The 26,793-nt window shown below is 44.6% G+C and overlaps 1 non-coding gene and 1 pseudogene across 1 annotated transcript; one reads left to right on the forward strand and one right to left on the reverse strand.

Annotated features, from left to right (window-relative positions):
* Positions 1-8,139: 8,139 nt before the first annotated feature.
* On the forward strand, positions 8,140-18,771 carry LOC135320242 (small ribosomal subunit protein eS12-like; annotated as a pseudogene).
* On the reverse strand, positions 8,589-8,661 carry TRNAA-UGC (transfer RNA alanine (anticodon UGC)). The gene has a single exon. It is a non-coding gene; the product is annotated as a tRNA-Ala (tRNA).
* Positions 18,772-26,793: the final 8,022 nt, after the last annotated feature.

Here is a 26,793-nt window from a genome sequence, read left to right on the forward strand (position 1 = left end):
TGCAGTTCATTCTCTAAAGCCCACAGTTGATCTCATCCTCTTCTCTACTCAAAATCCTTCAGTGGCTCCACTTGGTGGAAGAAAAGTCATTTAAGATGTAGCAATTGATTGGAAGATGGAGGTCTGAGAGAAAGAGTTGTCAGCGAAGATTCTTTGCAACTAGGTGACCTAGGGGCGGTGTCCAGGACAAAAAAATATGAAAGGCAAGAAGATGAGTGACCCCTGGAAGGGGATGATGAGCTCAGTTTAGAACCTACCATCCAAGATGGCCCCCAAGCTTCTCACCTGAGTTTGAAGTCAGTGGCTAACAAAATGGATCGGAGCTGTAATGATCTAATCAAAGATTAAACATAGTAGTGGGGGGAGTTGGGGAGGGAATAGATAAGTAGTGAAGAATAGTGAATAGCTCAGGTCAAACCTATACAAAAGGGGACTGATTTTCAAGAACAAAGAATAAATTCTTATCAGATAATTTGACCCTGAAGGAAGTTAGCCACAGCTATAGTTGATAACACCTGAAAACTCAAATCAATGCAGCAAATATTAGCTATGCTCCACTAAGTCAGTGCCCCACTCCTCACCTCCTCCATGGGCAGCTAGCACTGGTCAGGACCTGCAGCTGGAGGGGCCACCCAGGAGCTGTGGTGACTCCCAATGTCCTGTAGATCTATCTGTGTGGCCTTCCTAATCCACCGCAAACTCCAGGGCTGGGACTTCCTCCCATCAGAGTCTCTAACAGCCAGGAGTCAGCAGAAGAAACCACAGCCCAATCCCAAATCCTCAGCTCCTCCCCAGGTATTTAGGGCTGAGAAAAAGACACTGTTTCCTCTACTCTATTATGCCAACAAGGGCAGGGTCTTGAGGCCCTTCCCCGGACCTCACCCTCCAAGGTCCCACCTCTCTGCACCATTCCCTTTTAGATCAAAGTTCTCATTTTTCAATCTGTCTTCAGTAAGCTTGCCAACCCTTTATTCTTAGACCCAGAATACTTCTTTTTCAGTGTTTATTATATATTGCTAAATTGGGTTGGGGGGAGAAGTAGGTTATAATATATCTATAGTATGTTCCTGTTTTAGTTATAAGAAATTTCTATGCTTATATAAGCACATTTGGATGTATATACACATGAAAAAAACTGGAAGGAAATAGACCAAAATGTGAACAGTAAGTATATTTTAGAAATGAGATTATGTGTACTTTTATTTTCTTGTGTTTTTCTATGTCACATCATTTTAAAATGCATATATATATTAATTTTTTAACTAGGGGTAAATCCTCCAATGTTCCTTTTAAAAAAAAACTTTTTTTGGAGGGGGAGGTAATTAGGTTTATTTATTTTAATGGAGGTACTGAGGATCGAACCCAGGACCTTGTGCATACTAAGCATGCACTCTACCATTGAGCTATATCCTCCCGCCCAACTAATGTCCTTTTTTATTCAAAAATTGAAAAGAATTTCCACTTCCACTATGGTGGAGTAAGTTGTTCAGAGAACAACCTCCCTGAAGTTAGCAACTATAAAGAAAAAAAGACAAGTTTAGAGATTCTGGAGAGGGAAAAAAAGCATATTTGGGATAGGAACTGAAGCTGGGAAGAAAGGAGTAGAGCATGGGATGTCTCCATTTTTAGAACTTGACCTGCACACAGAGCACTGCCACGGCATGGCACCAGACAGCTGAAACCCCAACAGAAGACCTGCTATCTCTCTGGCCTGAAGAACCAGATGTCAGAACCCAGGGTAACTATGTTCACTTGCAAATGCCAGAAGAATCCTGGAAATGAGAGAAGGAGAACAGGAAAGCCCCATATTCTCTGCCAAAACTCAGCCAAGGTCTCTGGCTGACCCCTGGGCCCTTGAAGCATGCATGCCTGGGACAGACTCAAATCATACTACAGCGAGGCTAAAAGATTTGAACTGATAATTGAACTGACGTCTTCTAAGGTGAGACAGAGTTTGCAGTTTGAGGCTAACTAAGTTAACTGCTTACTAAAACAAAAATCATCAACACTTTTTGGGGGAATATACTACAATCCAGAGTCTCCACAACCTCCTAATTACAATGTTCAGCATTTAATCTGAAATTATCCAACACACACACACACACACAGAGACAAAAACAAAAACAAAAACAAAAACAAAAACAAACAAAAAAACCCAGGAAACTGACCCACTCATTCTCAAGAGAAAAGGCAATCAGTGGAGTCCAACACAGAAATGACCCAGATGTTTAAATTATTAGCCAAGGACTTTAAAGGAGCTATTACAACTATAGTCAATGACATTAAAGAAAATATGCTTGTAATGAATGGGAAAAAGAAGGAAATCAAGAAAGGAAATAGAAACTATTCTTTTAAATCAATGAAATTCTAAAATTGAAAGATACAGTAACTAGAAAAACCCTCAGTGGACTCAACAGCAGAATGGAAAAAACAGAGAAGGGTCAGTGAATGGGAAGATAAATCAGTACAAATTCTCCAATCTAAAGGAGAGAAAGAACAAAGATCAGAATGAGCAGAGCCTCAGGGAGCTGTGGGGAAAATATGAAAAGATCTAACATACAGATAATTGTCCCAGGAGAGAAGAGAAAAGAAACAACATTTTTTGATAACAGCCAAAAGCTTCCAAAGTTTGGTGAACCCAAAACAGGATAAGCATGAAGAAAAGCATGCCTAATACAGCATAATCAAGTGGATGAAAGCCAAGGATAAAAAGTAAATCTTGCCTGTAGCCAGAGAGAAACAAAATATTATACATGGGGGAATAATGATTCAAATAACCACGGTCTACTCGTCAGAAACCACAATGGCCAGGAGACAGTGGAACAACATCCTTAAATTTAGTGCTAAATGAAACACTGTCAACCCAGAATTCTATAACCAGTGAAAGGATCCTTCAAGAGTGAAGATGAAACAAAGACATTTGCAGATAAAAGAAAACTAAGAGAACTCATTGTCAGTAGACCTGTACTCTTAAGAAAGAAGTTCTTTAGACAGAAAGGAAATAACATCAGAGGGAAACTCAGATACTCAGGAAAGAGTGAAGAACATTAGCAATAGCATCCAAATATAAGCTCACTAGTCAGAAAGTATTTATTTATTCAAATATCTAGATATAAAATACTGAAAGTGGTTTAAGGGCTTAAAAAGGGTATCAAAAGAATGTATTGAAAATATGAGGCTCACACAATATCAGTAAGGCCATAAGAAGTTTCCTACTGTTGAAGACATGGTTAGTCTCCCTTCTTCCTCACTGTAAATAAGTGGAGGTTTAACCAGTGAAGATGATTTTATCTCAGAGCTGGTCCAGAATGGATCACTTCCTGTGATGTCTGATCTGTACTGGGATGGTAACTTCTCTGTTCAGGGCCATTTATGTTCATCTCATTTTTAGAAATTTCATTCATTGCAAAAACTAACAAGAAGCCCTGTGTATGAAGGGATTCAATTCAGTCTAATTGTGAATAGTGTGAGGCTGAAAGCAATCATGCCCATTAAGAGGGGAATGATTAGCAAATGACTATCCATTAATGGAATAGAATATTTGGAATCTATTGAAGTATATTAGGTGAAAAATGAATAATAAAGTAAAAATGTGCATTCTGATGCTCAGTAAGAAAAGCAAATTATAAAATAACGGATTTGTCATGATCATAACTAGGCACGTACACATATTAATCCATTTGAGAAAATTTACTGAACACATACTACGTACCAGGTATAGTGCTGTGTCTAGGAAACACGAAGGTGAGAAGACACGGTCCCCTGCTTTCAGTCCTAAGGTTCAGTCTAAGTGGAAATTTTACAAACAAACTGAAAGATGTTGTAATTCACAAAACGCTTTTGGGAGGGGGAAGGAACGGTAAGCCTGCTGAAGAAGTAAGGCAATACTTCACAAAGGGGCTAAGACATATGTAGCCAATAACGGAGAGGAATATGAAAAAAAGAAATCTGTTGTATTAGGGCAGAGAGATTGGCGGTCATCAAACTTTGTACTTCCAAATTTCTTATAATGTTAAATGTTTAAACGTTTTTATAATTTAAAAAACTGAAGATGTGAAAATGCAATTTTCTATATTCAGCCACTGTGGGAAAGGTTTATGTGAAACAAACTACAAATATGTTGTAAAAATAAAGAAAATACATTTTTAAAGGAAATAAAAAAAGGCTCTCAGGACATTCTCTCCCCCTCCCCACCGCCTTCTTACTTCCCTTAGGGACGGGCCAGGCAGCTCCCCTGAGTGGGCTACAGCATCTCCTGGCTGCCATGACAGCACACTTAAAATATCCACCCCAGATGGTCGCTGACTTACCTCTTTGCACTGAGATTATTATTAATAGTCTGAAGTCTTTATAGGGTATTTTGTTTGTTGTTTTTTTTAACCTGAAGTTGGGAAGTGGCCATACTAGAACTCCTCAAATCCCCATGGCCAAATTCCATGCTAGTGGGCTGACTGGTGCCCGCCACCCCCACAAAATATATGTCCATGCCCTACCGTCCAGAAACTGTGACTGTGACTTTATTTGGTAAAAGGGTCTTTGCAGATGTAAGATGCTTAGTAAGATGCTAAGGATCTTGAGATGAGTTCATCCTATATTTAGGATAAGCCCTAAAGCCAATGACAGGTGGCCTTGTAAGAGAAAGACAGAGGGAGATTTGGGACACTTAAGGGAAATAGCCATGTGAAGATGGAAGCAGAGATTGAAACCATGCAGCCTCAAGATAAGGAATGCCTGAAGCCACCAGAAGCTGGAAGAGGCAAGGAAGTTGTGATAGTTAATTTCCTGTGTCAACCTAGCTGGGCCACAGGATACTCAGATATTTGGTCAAATACCATTCTGGGTGTTTCTGTGAGGGTGTTTTGGATGAGATTAACATTTATATCAGTGGACTTCAAGTAAAGCAGATTGCCCTCCATAATCTAGGTGGGCTTCATCCAATCAATTGAAGGCCTGAATACAGAACAACAACAACGACAAAAAAAAAAAACAACAGGTTTTCCTGAGCAAGAGAGAATTCTCTAGAAGATGGCCTTCAGACTTCATCTGAGACCCTGGCTCTTCCTGTCTCTATAGCAGATTGCCTTAGGACTCAGACTGGAACATTTGCTCTCATGCAGCTTCAGCTTGCTGGCCCACGCTGCAGATTTTGAACGTGCCAGCCTCCATATTCCTTATAATTAATTGATCAATAGATTGATTGATTGATAGATCCTATTGGTTCTGTTTCTCTGGAGAACCCTGACTAAAACATACGGATCTTCCCCTAGAGGCTTCAGAAGGAGCACGGCCTTGATGGCACCTTGATTTCAGGCTTCTGGCCTCTGGAACTGTGAGAAAATACATTTCCAGTGTTTTAAGCCATCGTGCTTGTGGGAATTTTTTATGGCAGCCCTAGGAAACTAAGACAGACACCATGGCCCCTGACTTTTTGAGGACCTGGGCCAGGTGACCTATGGAACATTTTGAGAAACATGGACTTCCCTGAGGATTTTTATTTTTTTATTTTTATGGGGGGAGGGGGGAGATGGGTTTGTTTGTTTTTTAATGGAGGTACTGGGGAATGAACCCAGGACCTCGTGCCTGCTAGGCATGCACTTTACCGCTGAGCTATGCCCTCCCCTCACTTCCCCGGGTATTTTTAAGCCCAGCATGTACGAGTCAGGGGCATATGCAGAAGAAAGCACAGTGTCATAGAAACAGCCACGTAGACGGTGATTCAAGTCCTGGTTCTAGGGTTCTAGCACTTACCACCTGAATGGACTCAAGAACCTCAATTTTTATGAAGCTATTTGCTCATCTAGGCAATGAGGATACTTCCTATCTTTCTGGGGTCCGATGAAGAATAAAGGTAACATAGGTAAAGGGCCTGGTCCACAGTAGTAATAATACATTGTTTTTCTTTTCCTCCCCACCCGCTTCCCTCCTTCTCCTCTAGTATGAAAGATCTGCAGACAATGCTTCTTCCAATTCCAGCCAGCCTGACATCCCTCGACTCCAACCAGAAAGCCTTAATCCAATTTTCCCAGCACGTGTAGTGAGCAACCCGTTCCTGCCTCAGTTCTTTGCACCCTTTTGCCCCACCTACCAAAGTCCTCTTCCTCCTGAAAGGCACAGATGCTCCCCTCCACCAGCAAGTTTTCTCCGTCAATACGGAGCCCATGGTCCTCCCTCCATCCTCAGAACTCCTACAACATGCGTTTTCGGAACAGATCCTCTGACTCTTAGTGAGGACCTTACTCGGCTCCCCTTCCTCTCGGAGCAGCCAGTCCCAGCCTGCCATCAGGCACTGTTTGGGAACTGGAAAACATTTCCCATAGAAACACCGTTATGGATAGTAGTCAGACTAGCAAAAAGTTTGCTCTATACTCTATTGGGCTTTGAGCATCTGGAAAGCAGGCCCCACATCCATTCCAAGTATAATTATGATCCATTATGCAGGAGGAGCAGCGGTATAGACGGTGCCCCTCTGTTCTGGCTGCACCATCTTGCATAGCTGCCTCCTGGGCTCATAGCCATCCATTCCATCCCAGGAAGGCTGCCTTATTCCCCAGGGCCTGCTGCCAGGCAGGTCCTGGACCAGACCACCCAGACAGGTGGCTACAGGTGTCAAGAGAGAGGCCACCAGCCCAGCTGGGCACCTGGCATGGAGGTGACTCAGCCTGACAGGCAGGAAGTGCTTCCCAGATCCAATGGGGAGGAGTGGGCCTCCTTGCCCTGGTGTGTGGCTTAGAGGTAGTGGCTGCAGGCTGCAGAGGGACTGGATGGGGGCGGGGGGAGGGGGTGGTGCCTGGCCCACACTGAGGCCACAGTGAGCCCTGGTATCTTTCCTGGGACAGGGCTGCCTTTTCAGCCCCACCCAAGGCTGGACAACCAGTCACTTGCCTTTCACTGAGGTGAGGCTCAGAGATGGGCAATCCCTCCTGCTGCAGGTCAGGGCTGGGGGCTCCTCCTCTGAACGGACCCACAGAGAGGCCGAGAGCGCAGCTCGGCACCCTGCTGGGGGCCGGATGGGCGAGACTAACGTTTGGGTCTGGGTTAGCTCATTTAACTCCTTACTGCCTTCTACCCAGTCCTGAAACTAGCATTATCAACATCACCTGGTAGCTTATTAGAAATGCAGACTCTCAGCCCCCACCCCTACATGTACTCATTCAAAATCTGCATTTTAATAAGATCCCCTGGTGATTCGTATGCGCATGAAAGTTTGAGAAGCACTGCCTTAATTGTTAAAGGCAGAATGGAATGAAACCTAAGATTTGCAATTTGATGATTTGGGACTGCAATGGTGGATCCCAGCCACGGCCAAAGCAGAAAAACTTCTGCAACAAGGCTGGTGTGGATAAGAGTCCAATTCCCTGTAGCCCAGCCCAGGCTTCCGAAGCGCCAGAGAGGGAGATTCCAGCTGAGATACATCAGGGACTTCCCAGCTGAGATACATCAGGGACTTCGTCTGTGAGGAGGGTCCACAAACTAGGGACTGCCTGTTTTTGTATTTATTTGTATTTATCATATTTTCTCAACTAGACTACGAGGTTTAAAATGTCAAGAATCACATATGTATGAGTGTATATATTATAGAAGAAAATGGTATATAATTAATGACCACAAGCTCTAAAGTAGGCAAACCTGCCTTGTGGGCTGAGAATCTCCACTAATTTACAGTGTGGTTTTAGCCAGGGCGCAATCCCTTTCCTGCAGTTCAGGGCTGGAGGTCTTTCAGAGGCTTTCAGTGACTTTCCGTGACGCAGTTTCCTCACCTGCACTATGAATACTAGTGAAAAACTACCCGGAGAATGAAATGAGTAAACATCAAAAATGTACCTGATAAATAACCTCCCTGAAACAGTCACACCTTTCGCTTTGAATCTCACCAGTGCCAGCAGGTTTTAAATGCTAAATAAAAATATGCTAGGCGATGCATCACCTGGATGGTCCTGAATAAAATGCATTTTAAATAACTCTTGCTGTTTTCTTAACTGTTTTGCCAAATATCAAAGCAAGCCATCCTTGTTATGGAAATCTGGGAAAAACACAGGAAAGTCTTAATGAAAAGTCTAGCTCCTTCCTTGCCGCCCCCAATCTCGTGGAAGCTGGGGATCAGGTGAGTTCAAGATTTGGCTCCACTGGTAACCCACCGCCATGGCCCAGGACGGCATTGCTACTGGGGGTGTAGGGGACGTTAATATTGCGATACAAGAGGTGCTGAGGACCATCCCATTCGGGAGGGCCTAGCATGTGGAATTCCTGAAACTGCCAAAGCCTGTCTTTGTGAGCTTGCATCCAACAGGGATGAGCTTGTGTCTGTGGAGTTGGTGGAGGCCCTTTGTGCTGAAACCCAAAGCAACCTAATTAAGGTTGGTGACCACAAGAAACTAGGGGAATGCATCGGCCTCTGTCAAACTGACAGAGAGGCAAGCCCCCTGAAGCGGTTGGTTGCAGTTGTGTGGTAGTTTAGGACTACGGTAAAGGGTCTCAGGCCAAGGATGTCGTCGAGGGGGAGTGCTTCAAAGTCAAGAAACAAATAAAACACTTGGCTTCTGTGTCTTTTTGGGGGGAGGGGGGAGGATTAGGTTTATTTATTTATTTAACGGAAGTACTGGGGATTGAACCCAGGACCTTGTACATGCAAAGCACAAGCTCTACCACTGAGCTATACCCTCCCGCCTCTGTTTCTAAAAAAAAAAAAAAAAAAAAAAAAAACTGAAAATTTTGCTATAATAAGACCACCCAGCAACATAACATGTTGGTGCTAACATTTTGGAGTATTTCCTTTCGGATACAGAGATAGAGATAGAATGAATACGAAGGTCATGATAATGATCTGTTATTACTGTTGTTTCACACAAAGGTTTGTTGGTCTCTGAAGACAATGAGCCAGCGGGATTTCCTTCCTTGCTGAGCGCTGAGTGTGGGGATTCTGGAAACCCAGACCTTGAAACCAGCCCAACTAAGACAGTTCCCTAGAACCATGGCTTCCCTGTTACTCAGATCTCCAAATGATGTGCGCTGCCCAGCCATACTTCCCAAGACTCTGTGCAGAATAGAAAGTCATGAAATGAGAATGCATTTGTATTGGTGACCAGTCAAACAATCTGTGTTTCAAACCCAAAGCCATTTTTTTTAGTGAAATAACGAGGAGTTGAAATAAGGGGCTAGGAGACAAGTGCCTTTGAAAATTTAGCTCTGGCTTTGTCTACCACAAACCCGCTAAGCCCAGCAGAGTTTCCACTTTAATTGGGAGAGAGAGAGGAGGTACTTGAAATTGAGCAGGAGACACATTCCTTCATTGATCTAGGGGAGAGGAAAGCCTGTTAGGCAAACAAAAAGCCTTGCGTTCTCACATTCACTGTGCTGGTCCTAAGAGGCGCTGGCATCCTGAACGAGTGGCGAAGCTCTAAGGCACCTGGCATCCAAATAGGTGAGGATTTAGAAATCAGAATCCTTGTTGGACCCTGCTCAGCAGCCTCCAGGGACAGCCTATTCAGATTCAGGCTGGGATGCTGGCAGGCCTGAGCCCCTACTCCCAAAAGAATTTGGGGCTGTGGGCCACTGGTCTCTGGGGTCTTTTTCTGCCTGGGCCTGACACCCTGGCTTTCATATGCTGGAGAAATGCTGTTTCTCTAGCCTCCCTTGTCTACATCTTATTCTTGATCCTGAAGGTGTTAGTTTTGAAATAGAAAGTCATGGACTCAAGTTCTCATTTCTGTCATATGTGAATGAGGCTTTGGCTGCTGCACTGAGCTCCTTGGGTCCTCAGTTTCAAGATGTGTCAAATAAGGCTAGTGATGTTACTTCTCTCCTTGGGTTATTGTGAGGGCTCATCGAGATGGCCTCCAAAAAGTGTCTGGGCTCAGGGAACATGTTCAGTCAATGAGAGTCAGAGTAGGGGGTTCCCTCCTCCGCCGCCCCGTACCTGATAGACTGTCATTTCTTTAATCCAAAATTCACTTCTCTTTCATCTCTTCGCCAAATCCTTGATGCTGATTTCCTGTCTGGAGTCCAGCCTCTTTTGCTTTCAATTGGTCCAAACCGCTGCTTCTTCAAAATATTGTACATCTTTCTCATACCTGTGACTAGGACCCCAGCAAGGGGCTTGGCTCCACCTTTTAGCCCCTCCCCAGCTCATCCCCCACTGCCCCTGGCCTTTCCTTTCCTTGGAGAACATTCATTCACTTCTTCCATTTCACATGTCTCCTTTGACAGCATTATTGGGCCAACCTTCCAGTTTTCATTCACTAAGTCATCTTTCTTCATTCGAATCACACTCACTTCAAAAGGCTTGCTTAAAAAACAAACCCAGAAAAGACAAGTAATCAAACTCAAGGGGGTAGAGGGGAGTGTTTGTTCCTCTCACTGGAAATCAAAGCATAGTTACCCTGAAAAACACAATCAACTTTCTAAGAAAGATGATTGTGAGGAGGGTATTGCTCAATGGTAGAGCCCACGTGTAGCATGCACGAGGTCCTGGGTTCAATCCCCTGTACCTCCATTTAAAAAAAAAAAGAAAGATGAGAACCTGTGCTGGGAAGGGTTTGATGAAGGAACACTCTCACCTGCTTTAGGTCAGCGTGTACATTGGTTCAACCCTTTGGAAAGCATTTGGGCAAGATTTATGGAGCCATAAACATGTTCCTGCTCATTAACCCCATATTTCAATTTCTAGGAGCTGACTTTAAGGAAACAGTAAGAAATTTGGGTGAAAAGCATTATGCTAATATATATTCATTGTAATGTTAGTTACAATAAATATTGGAAACCACCTAAAGAGCCAACAAGAAAATTGTAAAATGAGTGACACTGAACCCCCTAGGTGTAGTCCGAAGTTATTAGTAACTTATTAGTTACTTATAAAATAGTAACTATGAAGTATCTACCTAAAAGAGTTGACTGTGTAGAAAGCAAGGTAAAACAAAGTGTGTGTTTGTATATAGGAATAAATAAGGAAAGACTTAAAATTAAAATACTACCAGTGTCTGCGCTGAGGAGTTGTAATTATGAATAGGGAGGGAGTTTTCTTTTTCTCTACTTTTCAAAGGTTCTGTAATGTGGTTCTTTTACTGTTATAAATATATATAAATTATATATGTTACTTTTATAAATATATATCTGCATCCTCCCTGGAATTAAGGAGATCAGAACAAGAAGTTCCCTCCCCAAAGAATGACCACCACACACAGCCATGTTAGTTCAACCACCAAGAAACCAACCCCCTAAGGGACCCTATTTTGGGATCCACTAATCCCAAAGCCAGAGCCTGGAAGATGAGCCGGGTCTGGGCCCTTCCCGCACGGGAACACTTGCTAAATCTTGGGCTTGTACGAAACACCTGGAGGATGGGAATGCGAGGAGGAGGGGAGCTGAACCCTCGGGCCGTCCCGTCCCCCCACCCTCCCCGTCACCGCCTGGGGGAAGGGAATTCCAAGTAGAGTCAGGGAAGAAAAAACTGGGACTATACACTCTTAAGAGACCGTGAATTGGGGCCAAAACTTCCCAGGAAGAAAGTTTGAGTGGCCATTTGGAAAACTGAAAGAAACAATTCAGGTGTGTGTGCTCCCGCAGTGATTGGGAACGAGGGACTTTTCCAAGCCCCGGACTGGATTGTGGAGACAAAGGAACTGGATTGGAGCCAGAGTGTTTTAGGGCTGGGAGATACTTAAAGAGGAAGTCGAAAAGGAACTCAAGTTTCCTGAGTGCTGGCTCCGATGTGCCTGACACTTTAAAAAACATTATCCCTTTAATCCTCAGGATAGCTCGGTCAGGAAGGTATTATTGTCCTTGATTTTACAGGGGAGGGAACTGAGGCTCAGAGAATAACTGTCCAAGGTTACACACCGGCCAGTGGCAGAGCCAGGAGGCAGACCTCCAGCTGCCTGACTCCAGCGCTGTGTCCTTTCCTGTAGGTCTAAGCCAACCCCTTTCTTTTGAAGATGAGGAACCTGAAAGCCAGTGAGGGGAAGTGAGTCCACCTTGCTGCAGAGCTCATCAAAAAAGAGGGCAGGACTCTGATCCCCAGCCCGGAACTCTTTCCACTACCCACCAGGGCTGCCGCTCACCTCTGCCAGGAGGCTTCTGCCCAACCTGCTGCTTCTATCAAGTTCCCCTTTCTGGAGCAACTCCTGATGGATTGAGAAGCCCAGGCTGATGTCTCTCTGGGTTCCTTGCAATTTGGGGCTTACTTTCATTAGTATCACCATTATTTTTATTTCATTTGATTGTTCACTTCTTTATTTCCTCCAGGGCTGGGAGTATGTGTGGAAAAACATTATCTGTGAAGGAAAGAACATGTAACTGAATACATAAAAGCTGTTTGCCCTGGGGCTTTATGTTTGAAACCGAAGTCAGCAGGACCATTGAGTGTATTATCTGGATGATATCTAATACCACCACTTTAGAGTGTGAGAATGAACCCTTTTCTTAAAAGAAAAAAAAAATCAGAAAAGTATATTGACCTTCCTAATGTTTCCCAGCACAAAGAAATCCATCTACTGTAGATTCCAAGACAGACCAGACCAATATGTTGACATGCTGGGCTCAGATTTCATTCCTGAAAATCTGGAACCTTATGCTGTATAAATAACATGATCTTTTCCTTCGTTCGAATCAAGGGGGAAAACAGTTGCTGGCAAGATCTCAGAGTCTGCCCTCCCCCGAACTGTCCCCACAAGTCCTAACTTGCTACCCACAAGTCATGACTCGCATATTTTCATTTGAAGAGCTTTGAAACGTCGTGGAAATCATAGGGGGAAAGAGAACCAAATCCTCCTGAGAAATAGAGTAACGGGAATTTAAAAAGAAAGCAAAAGAGCATAAAAGGAAATGTCTCACATATATAAGCATATATTGAATTAGTTCTTGGGACTGGATAGTCCATTTTCTAGAAGAACAAACTGATGTCCAGAGGAGGAATATACCCAAAGCCATAGAAAGAAATAGCTAACTTTGAATTCTGGTCACATTTTCACTTCTCTGGGTCAATCAGAAAAGCTCAATATCATATTTTAGTCTTGGTAGCACAAATTTCTGCCTAAACGCCTGTCATTTCCTGAGAAAAAACTTTTATATCACCAAAGTTATTATTAGAAGTCGTTATCATTCTAAACATCGTTACACGTCCCAGAGTAGTATTACATGTGCTACCATTTAAATTACAGCCAAGCCTCTGATATATTTTTAGATTTTTCAAAAAGCAGGAGGGTTGAGGGCAGTGGCCATGCCTTAATTTTCTTTTCATTTCCCAGAGTGCTTAGCACTGTACCTTGCGTCATTCATATCGACCAGTTTCAATGAATGGAAATGCGCCTATTGGCCCATTCCTAGGCTCTTCCTGTGGTGCATTCTCAGAGACAATGGAATGTACTATAGACATAGAACTTGGTTGGAAGCTCAGTGACCTTGATTGAGTGATTCCAGTACATATGTTGGGAATAGGAGCAGGATCTCTGATGCTCTGCTGATTTTTTCCATGCAGACAAATTCCCCTATAGTCCATTCTCACCAGCATGCCTTCCAGGGTGTCCTCATTGTCATCAAGATCAAGTCCAAACTCTTCATAGGGTCCTGTGTGGCCTACCATGCCAACTCCATTACCCAGGTGTCCCCAACTCCTACACACCTCTGCCCTGTGCTGGTGCCACAGCAAACTGTTTTTAGTCTTTGCTCCTCCACCGCCCACCAGCCAAGGCCAGGCTGTTAGATGCCTCCATGCTTCTTCCTTGAACACCCAATTCTCACCTAGTCTTGGTGAGTGAACTTCTACTTACCCTTTATTTAGTTCTCCTGTCATTTCCTCCAGGAATCTCCCCTTATGTCTGCATTCAGAGTACAGCATTTTCCCTTTTCTGTGCCCTCACAGCACAGCACACGTCTGTACGTAGCACCTACCACACTGAGTTGAAATACATTGCTTAGATGCCTGTGTCCCCTGCAAAAGTATAATCCTTTTCGAGGGCAGGGATGGGATCTTGCTCATTTCTGAGTTCACGATGCCTAGTATAGGGCCTGGTCAGAGCAGATTGGCCCATTTAACGATGTCTAAACTGCCCTGAGGAGTGTTAATGGGTGAGACCACAGCAAAAGTGTGGTAAGGGTATGCTCTCTTAGTTGGGGGAGGGATCAGAGGGAAAGACTAGCATTTCTGGGGTCTCACAACCTCCTTATAAGGAGGATTTTTTTCCCATTTCCTGGAAGGAAGCGTCAGGGTAACAGTCAAATGTCACTGTTGCTTGGACTTCGCCCCACCCCCCACCCCTCGACTCTATTGCCACTCTACCCCACACCCCCACTCCCCACTATAAGGCCTGATCTTCTGTGAATAAGGTGTCAGGGTAACAACTGGCTTTAAAATTCTATCAGACATCTCAGGATCTACCGGCAGACCTCACCCATCTTGCAAAACAGCAGCCTCTCAGATGGACTGGCTGTCTTCTAGAATGATGCAGGAAGCTGGGATCCAGAAAGATGAGCCAAAGGTCAGTTACTACTTTAAAAGTGGTAAGATCATACTTTCAGGAAATAAGGTTTTATTACTTTCAATCATGTAATAACTGTAACAGAGTGTTGCCCAAGGAGGTTGGGTTCACCTCTTTGAATGACTATAAGGAAATAAAGTGGAACAATCACATTACTATGGGCAAAGGATTCCAAGTAGGTGCTTTAAAGATATTTGGTCTCTTTAGTAGGGCCAATGTACCATTAGCACACATTTGATATGACTTTGACTTTCAGACCTATTTGCATATGTGTTCCAAAGCAGCACTATCCAGTAGAACTTTCTGAGATGATGGAAATATTCTATATGTGCACTGTCCAATATGGTAGCCGTTAGCACACGTGGCAGCTAGGCACTTGAAATGTGTCCAGTGCAATGGATGAAGTGAATTTAAAATTGTTCTTAATCCTAATTAATTTATATTTGAATAGCTATGCATAGCTAGTGGTTAGCATATTAGACAGTATAATTCCAAATTAAATCTCAGCCCAGCGAAGGGCTGATCAATCTGACCTTGCCATCAAAATCAGTTTGTCCCTGGCAAACTTCCTTTTAGGAAAACGAATTTTAGAAAAATTAATATAAACACCTTCCCGAAAAGTTGGAAAACATGCAAAAGGGAGAAAATTCATTATCCCTAATCACAAGATTGTTAGAAGAGATTGTAATATGTTTTTTCACACTTTGCCCTGTTTGCCCATTGGGATCTTGGGCCTTCTGTCAGTCAGGTCTTTACAGGGCAAATACAGATTTGTGCTCTTCAGTGAATCCCAGGGACCAGAGGGGGCGGCCATGGCTGGTTATCTGTAGCCTCACATGAGGGCTTCAGGAGGGACGAGCGGTGGGGCCGAGGCTGTTGACTGTGGCAGTGGCACCCATCATGGCATCCCAGTTTTGACTCACCAGGGGGAAAGGTCTTCTGTGTCTTCCAGCCTCATGTTCTGTCCCACCTTTTAACTTCCAGAAACTCTCCTCAGGAGGTCAGTTCTGGAATACTGGAGTTGGAAAGGTCCCTATCAGTGAGCTAGCCCAACCTACTTAGCGAGAAGATGAAGAAAGATACAGGGTCAGAGACTGAAAAAGATTGGATCCCTGACTCTTGAATCCCAGTCCAGTGCTCCTTCCCTTTAAACACCAGTCCTTTCAGCAGCTTCCTATGTCCAGTGACCAGGCCCTCATCTTCCTCATTCTCTTCCTCCTCCTCCTCCAGGTACTGCCATACCACAGTGGCCAAGGAGAGGCAGGAGAGGGGCAGAATATCTTCCCTGCTGTTTCATTTGCTCAGCAAAGTAGGAGCAGGTGCCCATAACTCCCCCAGGCCTCTGTCCTTTGGGAAGCCCCAGCCAGACAGTGAGGCCACCATTGCCTCTCTTCCCTGCCACCATTATGAAAGGCTCCGGGGGCCTGTTCCCACCATTCCCTTCTCTCCAGGCCTTCTCAGAATGGTCTGGTTGCAACCTGAGCCCAGTTCTCTCCCACACAGGAAGGAAAGGTTCCTACAGGGGAGGCCACCTTTTTACAGGCTCCTGATGGCCCCCGGAGGGAGGGCTGCATTCCTCCAAGAGGTCAGTCTCCTGCCTCTTGAGGGGAATCCCTCTAGCTCAGGTACACACTCAGGACTCTCCTCTCTAGCCCTCTCAGTTCCTCTCAGAGCCCTGGCCATCACGTGATCTCCAGTAACTTGGAAGTCGGGACCCTATTGCTACCTTCCAAATCCCCTAGCCCCATTTGCTCCCAGTAAATTTAAGCAACTGCCTGAGTGGGTCTAAACTCCCCTTTGTGCTATAATTAGGCTGGAACAAGGCTCACCCCAGGACAGAAATACTGTATGGGGCAGGTTATAGGCTGTGGCTGGTCCCCACAGTAGGGAAGTAGCGACCTTTTGAATAGGAGGATTAACACATTAGCACATAGATTCCTGCTTCCGGGGAGGGTTGAATTTGAGGATAAGAGCTCCAGTTTGTAGGGGGGGGTGGAGGGAAGGGAGGGGGGAGGGCAGCACACTAAAGACTGTGTGTTCCCGGGGTACCTGGGGGGTCGACACAGGAGGAGGCCGGTGGGCACCAAGCAGAGGAGCAGAGCAGCTCCAGACCCTCCCCGTTCAGTGTCGGGCCTGGAAACTGCAGAAACCCAGGAAGGCAAAGCATCTCCTGCCATCTCCTCTTTCTTCTTCCCGGTCAGATGGTGTTGGGGCTGCTGGCCTGCTGCAGCCAAGCAGGAAACAGGAGCACTGAAGCCAGCCTCACAGGACAGCCAGCGGTGTGACCCTGGGCAGGTGCCAGCGCCTCTCTGTATCTTCATCCGTACAATCTGGGATCTTAGCATTCATTTCTTGAGGTTGTTAGGAAGATTAAATGAGATAACATAAGAAAGCACCTAGAAATGAATAAGTAATACCTAGCAGGCCCTTGACACATAGTAAGGCCTTCCTCTCAGACAGCCTCTGCCACCCACGTTGTCAAGAATTTCCTCAGCAGGTTCCCCACTGATTCTTGTCTTTGTTTCCAGCTATGCCCAGAGACCTCTGTCCCACTACCCTCCCCTCTCCTTGCCCATTAGAATGTGGGGGCGGAGCAGAGGTGGTTGTAACAATCCTTCCTGGCTCCATCTCCCCCAGCTCTCCTCCAAAGGGCACAGTCTTGGTATGTTCCAGAAGCTCAAGTTCCAGGCCCAAGTATGGTACAAGTTGCTGATCAGCTCAGCCTTACTACTCTTCACAGGAGCTCATGGAAAGCAAGCTCCTGATGTCCTCAAGGGCCATAAGGGAGGTGATGGTGGATGGAAAGGGGACCCACAGGGTCTTTGTACCCACTCATGAAAGTGCACTGAAGTGGGCTCTGAGCCATCAAGAGAGGATGTTAACAATCAAGGTGCCTAATTTTTTTAAGTTTATTTATTTTTTTACAAGTTATTTAAAAGAGAGTGAGAGAAGCTGGGACATTACCAGTTTTAGACTCTTCCCTCTTAAAAAAGAAAAAAAGGGAAAAAATTTTTTTTAACCTTAAAAACTTTTAAAAATCAAAGAGAATCTGACAATAATAAAGTCTTCCTCAAATCTAACAAAAACAGCAAAGAAACTCAGGAAAATAGCTGGGTGGTTGAATTACTAGAATAATGAAAAGCTTTTCTTTTTTCTCTCCGGTAAGATTTGAAGGTGGTAGAAGACATTTCAGACCCCAAACCTGCTGGACAGCCACAACTCTGCAGCTTAGATAGGAGGCAGGGCACAAAGCAATACAAAGAGATTGCAGCAAAGACTCACTTGCCCTGCAGCAGATTTTCCTGCCCCAGAACAGCACAGGGGCCCATCCATTTTCATGGCTTCTGCTTTCCCTGTTTAGCTCCAGATTGGCAGATGAGGTGAGAGGACAAGTCACTGAACATCTATAAGCCTCAATTTCCTCATCTGTAAACTGAGAGTGGGTGACAATACCAAATCTGCCTTCACCCCAATGGGACAGTGGCATCCGAGTTTTCATTTGAGATCTTAATATTTATTGAGTATATATGTTCCGGGGGAGGGGTGCTGAGTCTTTGCTCCTTTAAGTCCAGGTTCTTGAAAACACTTTATAAATTATAAATGGATAAATTTCCCCAACCCCATGTTAAATATTACCATTGAAAGTAGCACTCAAAAGTCTTGAATGCTTTCTTTAAAATGAATATTCATTTAAGGGCTGAATACACTTAAAACTGAGATGAAACTGAAGGTAGAGGCTCTAAACCTGCCTCTCCAAGTGCACATCTCCAGGTGGAGTCTATCAGACCTGAATGGCTGAATTCTGCTTTGCAAATAGCCACTCTTTCAGAGAATGATGATTTGTGTAGGGTCAAAGGTCAAGAATGCTAATTTCATGTCTTTTAGAGTACCTTTAGGGGACTGGCAAACTAGTGAAAAATGTTTTGGAGTTTGTAAACGTCTTGTATTTACTTGCCAAGCTTGCTTGGTGGCAGCTCTTCCTTGGGGCAGAAGAATGGACCTGCCTTAGAGAGTGACTGAACAGGTGGGATGCTACAGCCGGATGGCCCGCCTGGAACCCAGAAAGCCCAATAACAGAAGGAAGGTCCAACACCTGGAGTGTCCAACTCCCCGAGGGGCAAAGCAGGAGCATCTCAACTCACTCCAGGAAGTACTTGGTCTGGAGCCACGCCCCCCCCCCCCCCCCCAGCGAGCCAGGCCTGGAGGACCCTACTTTGATTTCTACAGGAAGAAATCCCCATTATACCAGCTGGAACTGGCCCTGGACCCAACACCCCCTGGACCCAACAGCCCCCGAGACTAGGATGCCAGGATCTCACATTTAGTCACTTTGAATCATGGGCGGTTAGGCCTTTGGTTTTGCAAATTTGGGCAGAGAAGCAGGATATGTGGTTAGGAGGACTAAATCAGAAACTTAAACACTTACCCACATGGAGAACTCATTACCTTAGCAGGCAACCCATTTAGATTTTAACAGCTCTAGTGGTTTAGAAAGCTCTTCCTTATATAGCTTTGAAATCTGCATCCTTGTAACTTCCACCCTTTGTTCCCAGTTTCTCCTTCAGAAACCACATGGATTAAATCTGCTCTCTTCCCCCAAGAGGCCTTAGGAACATTGTTCCTTGACTCTCAGATTTGACTGGTCATTGGCTATAGTGATATTCAGTTGGTTAGATGGATGCCTTTCCATCATTATGCTTCTACAAGGGAAGGAAATTGATCCTAATAGGAGACATGACAGTCCCTAATTCTCAATGGTTCCACTAGGAATCCTTCCTGGCTCCAGGTATGCTCTTCTCTACCCCCCACCCCCAGGACAAAAAGGCTTCCCTGAATTTCCATTATCACCCAGAATGTTGTGCTTTGGCTAATATGCTCAATGACTCCTTAGCTAACAGAAGCAAATATCACACAAAACCCTTTACTGTGGGGGTAATAGGAGCAACTAAAAGATACTCGATGTTGACAGTATTAAACATATCTTAAAAGGTCAAGCTTTTCAAAACAGACACTCCCGTCCTGCCTCCCCAACCCTACCCCCCGCACCACTTCCCCTTCCCTACTCCCTTTGGCTTTTATCACTTTTAATAGACAGTTTGCTGTCAAAGACTCAATTCCATAGTAGGTAACCTGGGCACACGTTGTAGAGGTAATTACATCCAAGCTACTGAAGGAGACGACGGAGCCACCCCCCTTTGCCACCTCGCCCACCCCCATCTGCTCCCAGGCTGGCTTTCTGGACTGAACTGCCCTTGGCAGGCCTGCACTTTGTGATGGCTTTTGCACCATCTGAACCAGCAAGCCAGCCAGCCAGCCTGCAAGCCACAGTCACTCGTGAACACCACTTCACACAACTTAAGCTGGGGCTTCTAACTAGCCTGTTGACCAAGTCCCCAAGGTCAGACAGTCAGCAGCTTCTATTGAGGCTCGGCCATGTGCCGAGGACTGTTCCAGTCGCCTTGAGAGGGAGAGTGAAACAAAAGAAAGAAAAGCCAAGGCCCTTGTCTCCGATGGGTTTACAGGCCTAATTAGCCATCTTCAAGGGACTCTCTTGAGAAAAGACTTAAGGACACTTACAAAACAACAGTCAAGAGGGTATAATCGGGAAGGCAGTGAGCCAAGGGGAGATTCTAAGTTCCTTGAGGGAAGGGCTCTGCCTTTGTGTCCCCCCAGGAAGGGCCTCTCCACTTCCTCATTAACCTTTTGTTTGGAGCAATTAAAAAGACCTTGAGGCTGGCCAGCTTCCCCTTTCTCTCTGGTCTCAGGCTCAGTGATCAAGCTGACAACTCTGGGGACTTCCTTGACTTCAGATGGGGGTGTTTCAATATCTTGCTGAGATGGCTGAATAGGCCTTTGATGTAATGTATTTATTTGTTCAGAAACATTAATCTGCAAAAACAAGAAGACCTGGGTCCAACCTGGAGGGCTTCTGCAGGAGGGTGAAAAATAAATCTGAAGACAACACAGCAAGAATAAACACCAAAGAATAAAAAGTTTTGAATATCCAGATGAAACCCTGCTATAAAACAAACCATCACAGCCACATCTCTCCATAGCAAGATGCTGGCTAAAATTCTAGGCAGTGATCCATGTATTTAAAGCAATATTTAGATCAACAGAAATTGACATAGATTCTTCATGGGTTTTCTTTTTTGGGGGGGTAATTAGGTTTTTATTTATTTATCTGTTTTTTTTTTCTTTTTAAGGTACTGAGTATTGAACCCAGAACCTTGTGCATGCTAGCACGCGCTCTACCACTCAGCTATACCCTCCCCCCTCTTCATGGTTTTTGAAATGGATTTTTTAAAAATCAGTATGGCACATTGAGGCAAAAAACAAAGCTAATATTTGGTATCTGTATATTATGTTCAAGATACTTTCCAGCTTCACAACCACCCTTCATGGAATGCCCTATTTTTATTCCCATTTTCCAGATGAGGAAACTGAAGCCTGGAAAGATTAAATAACTTTCCTGAGATCGCATAGGAATGAAATGGCAGAGCAAGGATTCGAACACAAGTTGATCTAATTCCAAATCTAGGATTCTCCACTCTACATTATGTTGCCCCCAATCAATGAATGAGTTAACACAGACATAAGACAGCAGAGGAAAAACTCTGTTGAATCAATTCAGCCCCCAGCAGTGCCGAGCTGCTCTCTCTCCCTGTGGGTCCGTCCTGAGGAGGAGCCCCCAGCCCTGACCTGCAGCAGGAGGGATTGCCCATCTCTGAGCCTCACCTCAGTGAAAGGCAAGTGACTGGTTGTCCAGCCTTGGGTGGGGCTGAAAAGGCAGCCCTGTCCCAGGAAAGATACCAGGGCTCACTGTGGCCTCAGTGTGGGCCAGGCACCACCCCCTCCCCCCGCCCCCATCCAGTCCCTCTGCAGCCTGCAGCCACTACCTCTAAGCCACACACCAGGGCAAGGAGGCCCACTCCTCCCCATTGGATCTGGGAAGCACTTCCTGCCTGTCAGGCTGAGTCAGCTCCATGCCAGGTGCCCAGCTGGGCTGGTGGCCTCTCTCTTGACACCTGTAGCCACCTGTCTGGGTGGTCTGGTCCAGGACCTGCCTGGCAGCAGGCCCTGGGGAATAAGGCAGCCTTCCTGGGATGGAATGGATGGCTATGAGCCCAGGAGGCAGCTATGCAAGATGGTGCAGCCAGAACAGAGGGGCACCGTCTATACCGCTGCTCCTCCTGCATAATGGATCATAATTATACTTGGAATGGATGTGGGGCCTGCTTTCCAGACGCTCAAAGCCCAATAGAGTACTTTAGCTTCCCAGTCAGTCTCTCACACACAGAGGCACGCACGCACACTTTAAAGAGCAGGCCAGAAAGTGTTATAAATAAAATTCTAGAACATGAGTGGGAGGAATAAACACGAAAATTTCACTGTAAGAGATGAAAATGCACCAACTCTCTGTAGGATGGCTTTGCTCCCACAGCCCACAATTGTGCTGTTCATCAGAAAGCAAGCGAGGTCTATATTGTTGCCTTGCTCAGATTTTTTCTTCTTCTTCTGGTGGGTACCCGTTAAAGATGGTGTAAATACTGTTGGTTTTCAGGGCAAAGCTGACAGTGAGAGAAAGACGGCAGTCTTCACTGGTACAGGAAGAGAACAGACTCTAATGGGTCACACTGACATGGCCAAGCAGCCTTTCCTCCCAGCCAGTTTGGGCATCCCCAGATGCTCATCCTCTAAGCCATTTATTCAAGGCATTCTGTTTATCTGACATGCCCTCCACCCTCCTCCTATCCCTTTGAGGTCTCTTTGGTGTGGATATCTCCCCTTGCCTGGACCCACCCCCAGAAAGCCAAGCCACATCCCCCCTCCCCTGATGAGGACCACTGGCTATAACACACATTTAATACCAGCTGCCTACTTTGTGACTTAACTTTTCGGTCCCCACCAAGGGTAGATGCTCCTGGGGGACAGGTCAGGGCTGTGGCTTATTTCCTTTTCATAATTTGTGCTTTTGAAAAAACTATCTATATTTTAAGAGGTACTGGGAAATTGAACCCAGGACTTTGTGCATGCTAAGAATGCACGCTACCGCTGAGCTATTCCCCCCATCCCATAATATGTGCTTGATACGTGACTTTTTTCACAACTTGAGAAGCAGAGCAGTTGTCCAGGAGGTGGTCCCTGTTTGATGGCTTTAATCGAAGCATAATTTACTTTACCAAATGGCTGTGTATATGATTCATAACTCTGGTGACAATTTCTTTTATCAGTTCATTCTGCTCTTATTCACGTAGACCCTCCCATCCCCCAACCCTGGCTTTTGGCTTAATGTTTGCCATGGGCAAAGAATTCATATTTTTCAGGCCGAGGTAGTATTTTTGAAAATAACACAAGAGTCAGCTTCAGAGCTCTAGAATTTCTTTCAGCTTTTATATTCTGCAAGCCCAGGAAATACACACACGGAGGTTGCTAGGAAGTGGAGAGATTCTTTCCTTGCGCCTCCACAAATTAGAAATAAAAGCACCCATGGGAAAAGGTTGGTTCTGGAAGGCTCAGAACTCTTGGAGAATCTGCTAAATAATATTTTTGTCTGCTGTTTGTAAATGTGACTCTCTTTGAAACCATCTGTCACGCAGTCCTTTGGAGAGAGCTGAGAAGTATTTAAATCTGTGAAAAGGAGTATATTTTTGTATATACCAAAGCGGTGTTTTAATGGGTCCCTGCTACACGTTGTCCAGTGCATTCTTTGAAATATGATTTTATCCAATTGTCAAGTAACATTTAAAACGGAATTCAAAGAAGGGACACAGCGATGAATGGAGAGGCCGTGGTGCAGGCTGGAGCTGTGTTCCTTCATGGAATGGGTGGAGAGGCTGCAATGCAGTGTTTCCTCGGGGGTCGGGGGTAGAGTTGGAGTTTTTGCTGCTTTTCCTTCCGATCAGGGAAGCAGCCTTCCCCAGGTTGGGGGAGGACTGTGACCAGCTGGTCCTCCTCATTTCTAGTAAAGGACTAGCTTCGTGAAGCCAGAATTGGGCATAGCTGACAGCTCAGCACTTCAACCTTTATAACATTTCTGTTTCCACAGCCGCCCTTGGTCCCTATGGGTAATATCCCAACTTAGCAAGCAGTGCCCAAAATATCTAAATTACTGGCAGCGGCAGCAGCTGTTGCAGTAAAAAATAAAAAATAAAAAATCGGGCAAGTGATTTAATTACCCTGGGCCTCAGTTTCCTCATCTGTGAAATGGGGATTCAGAACCTACCTCCTGGGGGTTGCCACAAAGATTAAGTAACACATAGCGAGTGCGCAAAAGGTGGGAAATAATATTTTCAGGGAAGGTGTATAGATGAGAATAACTCAATAGATAATAGCTGTTATCTAGAGATAGGTAACAACCTCTTCCACCAGCCTGAAAGAAACAACAAAGGAGCCAAATGAATATTGAGTCTTAAAAGTGCAACATCTTACAGTACTTGACTTAAAGGAGGTGACCGTCACATCCTATCACCTTTAAGCAGTTTGGCAGTCAGGCATCCAGGTTCTCCTGACTGTTAAAGCAGAGCCAAGCCCCTCAACAGAATTTGTAGCTTGTATTCTTGACTTTCCTCCAAAGTTTACAACCAAGCTCTGAGCTTATGTAGTTTCTTCCTGGTTTTCCACTTTCAGCTCTGTAGTTGTTAATGCCACCAGTTTGGCCCTGGGATGCTTGTGTCTATACAGTCATTTCTCATCCTTTATCCTCGCATCTCCCTCCAGGACTTGGTTCATTCACTCTTCCAGCTTGTCCAGCTTCTGAGCATCCTGGGCAGGCCTTGCCTGGATAACTCAGCACCGAGTTCTAATCATCACCCACAGCCATACCCAGCTGAGAGCCCTGAGGTGCTAGATTTCAGAAGTAGCTGCTTTGTAAATGCTTGCGAATAATGCAAGAAGAAAGAAGATGTTAGTTTAAGTGGGGTGAGATATAATGTAAGTAACAGGCAGGAAACATTAGGGAGGAAATAACAAAGCAAGAAAGAAAAATGAGAGCTTCTCTTCACCAGGACAGTGATGCTCATTTTAAAAATATATGTTTATTATTTTTGAGACTGTAAAAGCCACACGTATTTACCATAAAGTACAAAAAAATCTCCAAAGTGTACACACACACACACATATATATATACACACACACCCCTAACCCTTCCACTGAAAAAAATTATAGTTGAGGTTTGTTGTATCCCCCTTTTTGTATAACATACATACAGTAAGTGCATAAATCTGAAATATATAGCTTGATGAATTTTTACATATGTACACACTTATGGAACCACCATGTGGATCCAGATCTAGAACATTCTAGCACCTCCAGAAGGTTTTCTCAAATTCCTTTATTCACACAAACTAAACCATTGCCTAACACCAGCACATTTAAGAAATCATACTATTTGTACATATTTATTAAAGGCAGACAACCTGACACAAATCTATACTTTAAAGGAAATAAAGTGAGGAGTCACACCAACTAGAATACTTAAAGTCGGAGATTTGACTTGTGAAAACAAGTATTTTTTGATACATTTTTTTAGCTGCCTCCTTACCTTGACCCTGAGAAGTTCTTGGAGGTGGTGGAAATGGAGGAGCAGGGAAGAGCCCCTTTCTCATTCCTGCCAATGTGTCTGCATAGTCCTCCTTCCCGGCAAACCACGTGCCTGCCGGAATACCGCACTGCGTGGTCGGAGAATTAAGAAAACGGTGGTTAAGAGGGGAGGGTAGAACTCAGCGGTTGAGCGCATGCTCAGCATGCACGAGGTCCTGGGTTCAATCCCCTGTACCTCCATTTAAAATAAATTAAAAAAAAATTAAACTTAATTATCTTCCTTCCCCACCCCTCAAAAAAAAAAAACTTAAAAAAAAAAAGAAAGAAAAAAAGAAAGAAAACGGCGTTAGAATTCTCAAAAATCTGGGTAAGGAAAGCAAGTATACTTCAGTGAGGGACGTGTTGTGTGTGCAGCCTGAATTCAGCTGCATACTCTGACTCTGTGCAGGTTTAATCGTTTCTTGGCTCATTTGAATGCGTTATTGTTGCAGCAGCAGTAACAGCAGCCGTTCTGTAGACATTACCCATCACTGGTTAGAAAGTGACAAATGTCAAACTATGTCTGACCCTGACTCTCTTCAGCTCTTTTTATCTGTGGTATCTCTTCGGAATAAAAATGCCTACTCCCTGCTGAGTCTCCTTAAAAATGCACATTGTTTCTTCACATGAAAGCAGGGAGGATGGTGCTAGGGAAAAAAAAGAAGAAAAAGAAGAGGAGACAGGAAAAAGAAAAAAAAAAAGGAAGAAAGGAAGAAAAGGAATTCATTCGGACTTCTCAGGTTTGAAGTGCAAGTCCAAAAACCTGTTGGGCTCAATTGGCACTTCATAAAGAATTTCCTTATGTCCCTTTGAAAGGTTCTATCTCTTTCTAACTGGGCCCTGGTTTTGTAGCTTAGTTTCCCTGATCCTTATAGAGGAGGGGCAGGTTTCATAATGCTCAGGGCCAGCAGTGGGGAGGATGCCCTTCAGCTCCTTGGAGCCCTGCGAAAGTGAAACTGCCACCAGATAGCTTGTCTGTTTTTCCAAACAAGGTAGAGAATGGATATGAAATGCACTAGGCAGTACCCCATGTCCCTAGGTGTCCTTCACCATCTTGAGTCACAGTATGCCTGACACCAGGAGCCTGTGTTCTCAGGTGAAATCCTGAGTATAAGCAGGAAGGTTGGAAAAACAGCCATCACTACGGCTACTGTTCCAGTCGGAACCTATGTTTTGCCTCTGACAGTCTTTCACCGGCTTGAAATTTCAAACAAAAAAACGAAAGGTCAAGTTTGAGGTGGATTGACTAGACAAATGCCAAGGTCCCTTCCAGATCTCACATTCTAGTAGCCTCTGCTCTGACAATGCTGGGTTTCCTGCCTCCATGCTGCCTCTTTGCCTCTGCGATTTTCTCATCAGCTAGGCAAGATATGGAACAGTCATATAAACAATTTTGAAAAATGTACGTTCCGGGAGTGCCTTCGCAATCTAAGTGCCCAACACAAAGTATTAGTGTTTTTATTGAATCAAAAGGATATAAAGAAACACTTTTCTTTCCATGAATGAACCATGCGTGTCCAATAAGTAAATTAGAGAAGGAATTCTCTCCCAATTATATTGAAATACACATCTTATATCTAAAGCTGTAGGTCAAATCATGTGCAACAAGCTGGAGTAATGAATATCTATGGCAACCGTTTTGCCATTACATGGAAATGTATTCGCTGAAAAGTCAAGTTTTTTTTTTTTTCAGTAATTAGAGATGCCCTTTTAAGTCAGACTATAAATAAGAGGTTAGGTGTA

This window comes from Camelus dromedarius, chromosome X (assembly GCF_036321535.1).
Source record: "Camelus dromedarius isolate mCamDro1 chromosome X, mCamDro1.pat, whole genome shotgun sequence".
In the NCBI taxonomy this organism is placed as follows: Eukaryota; Metazoa; Chordata; class Mammalia; order Artiodactyla; family Camelidae; genus Camelus; species Camelus dromedarius.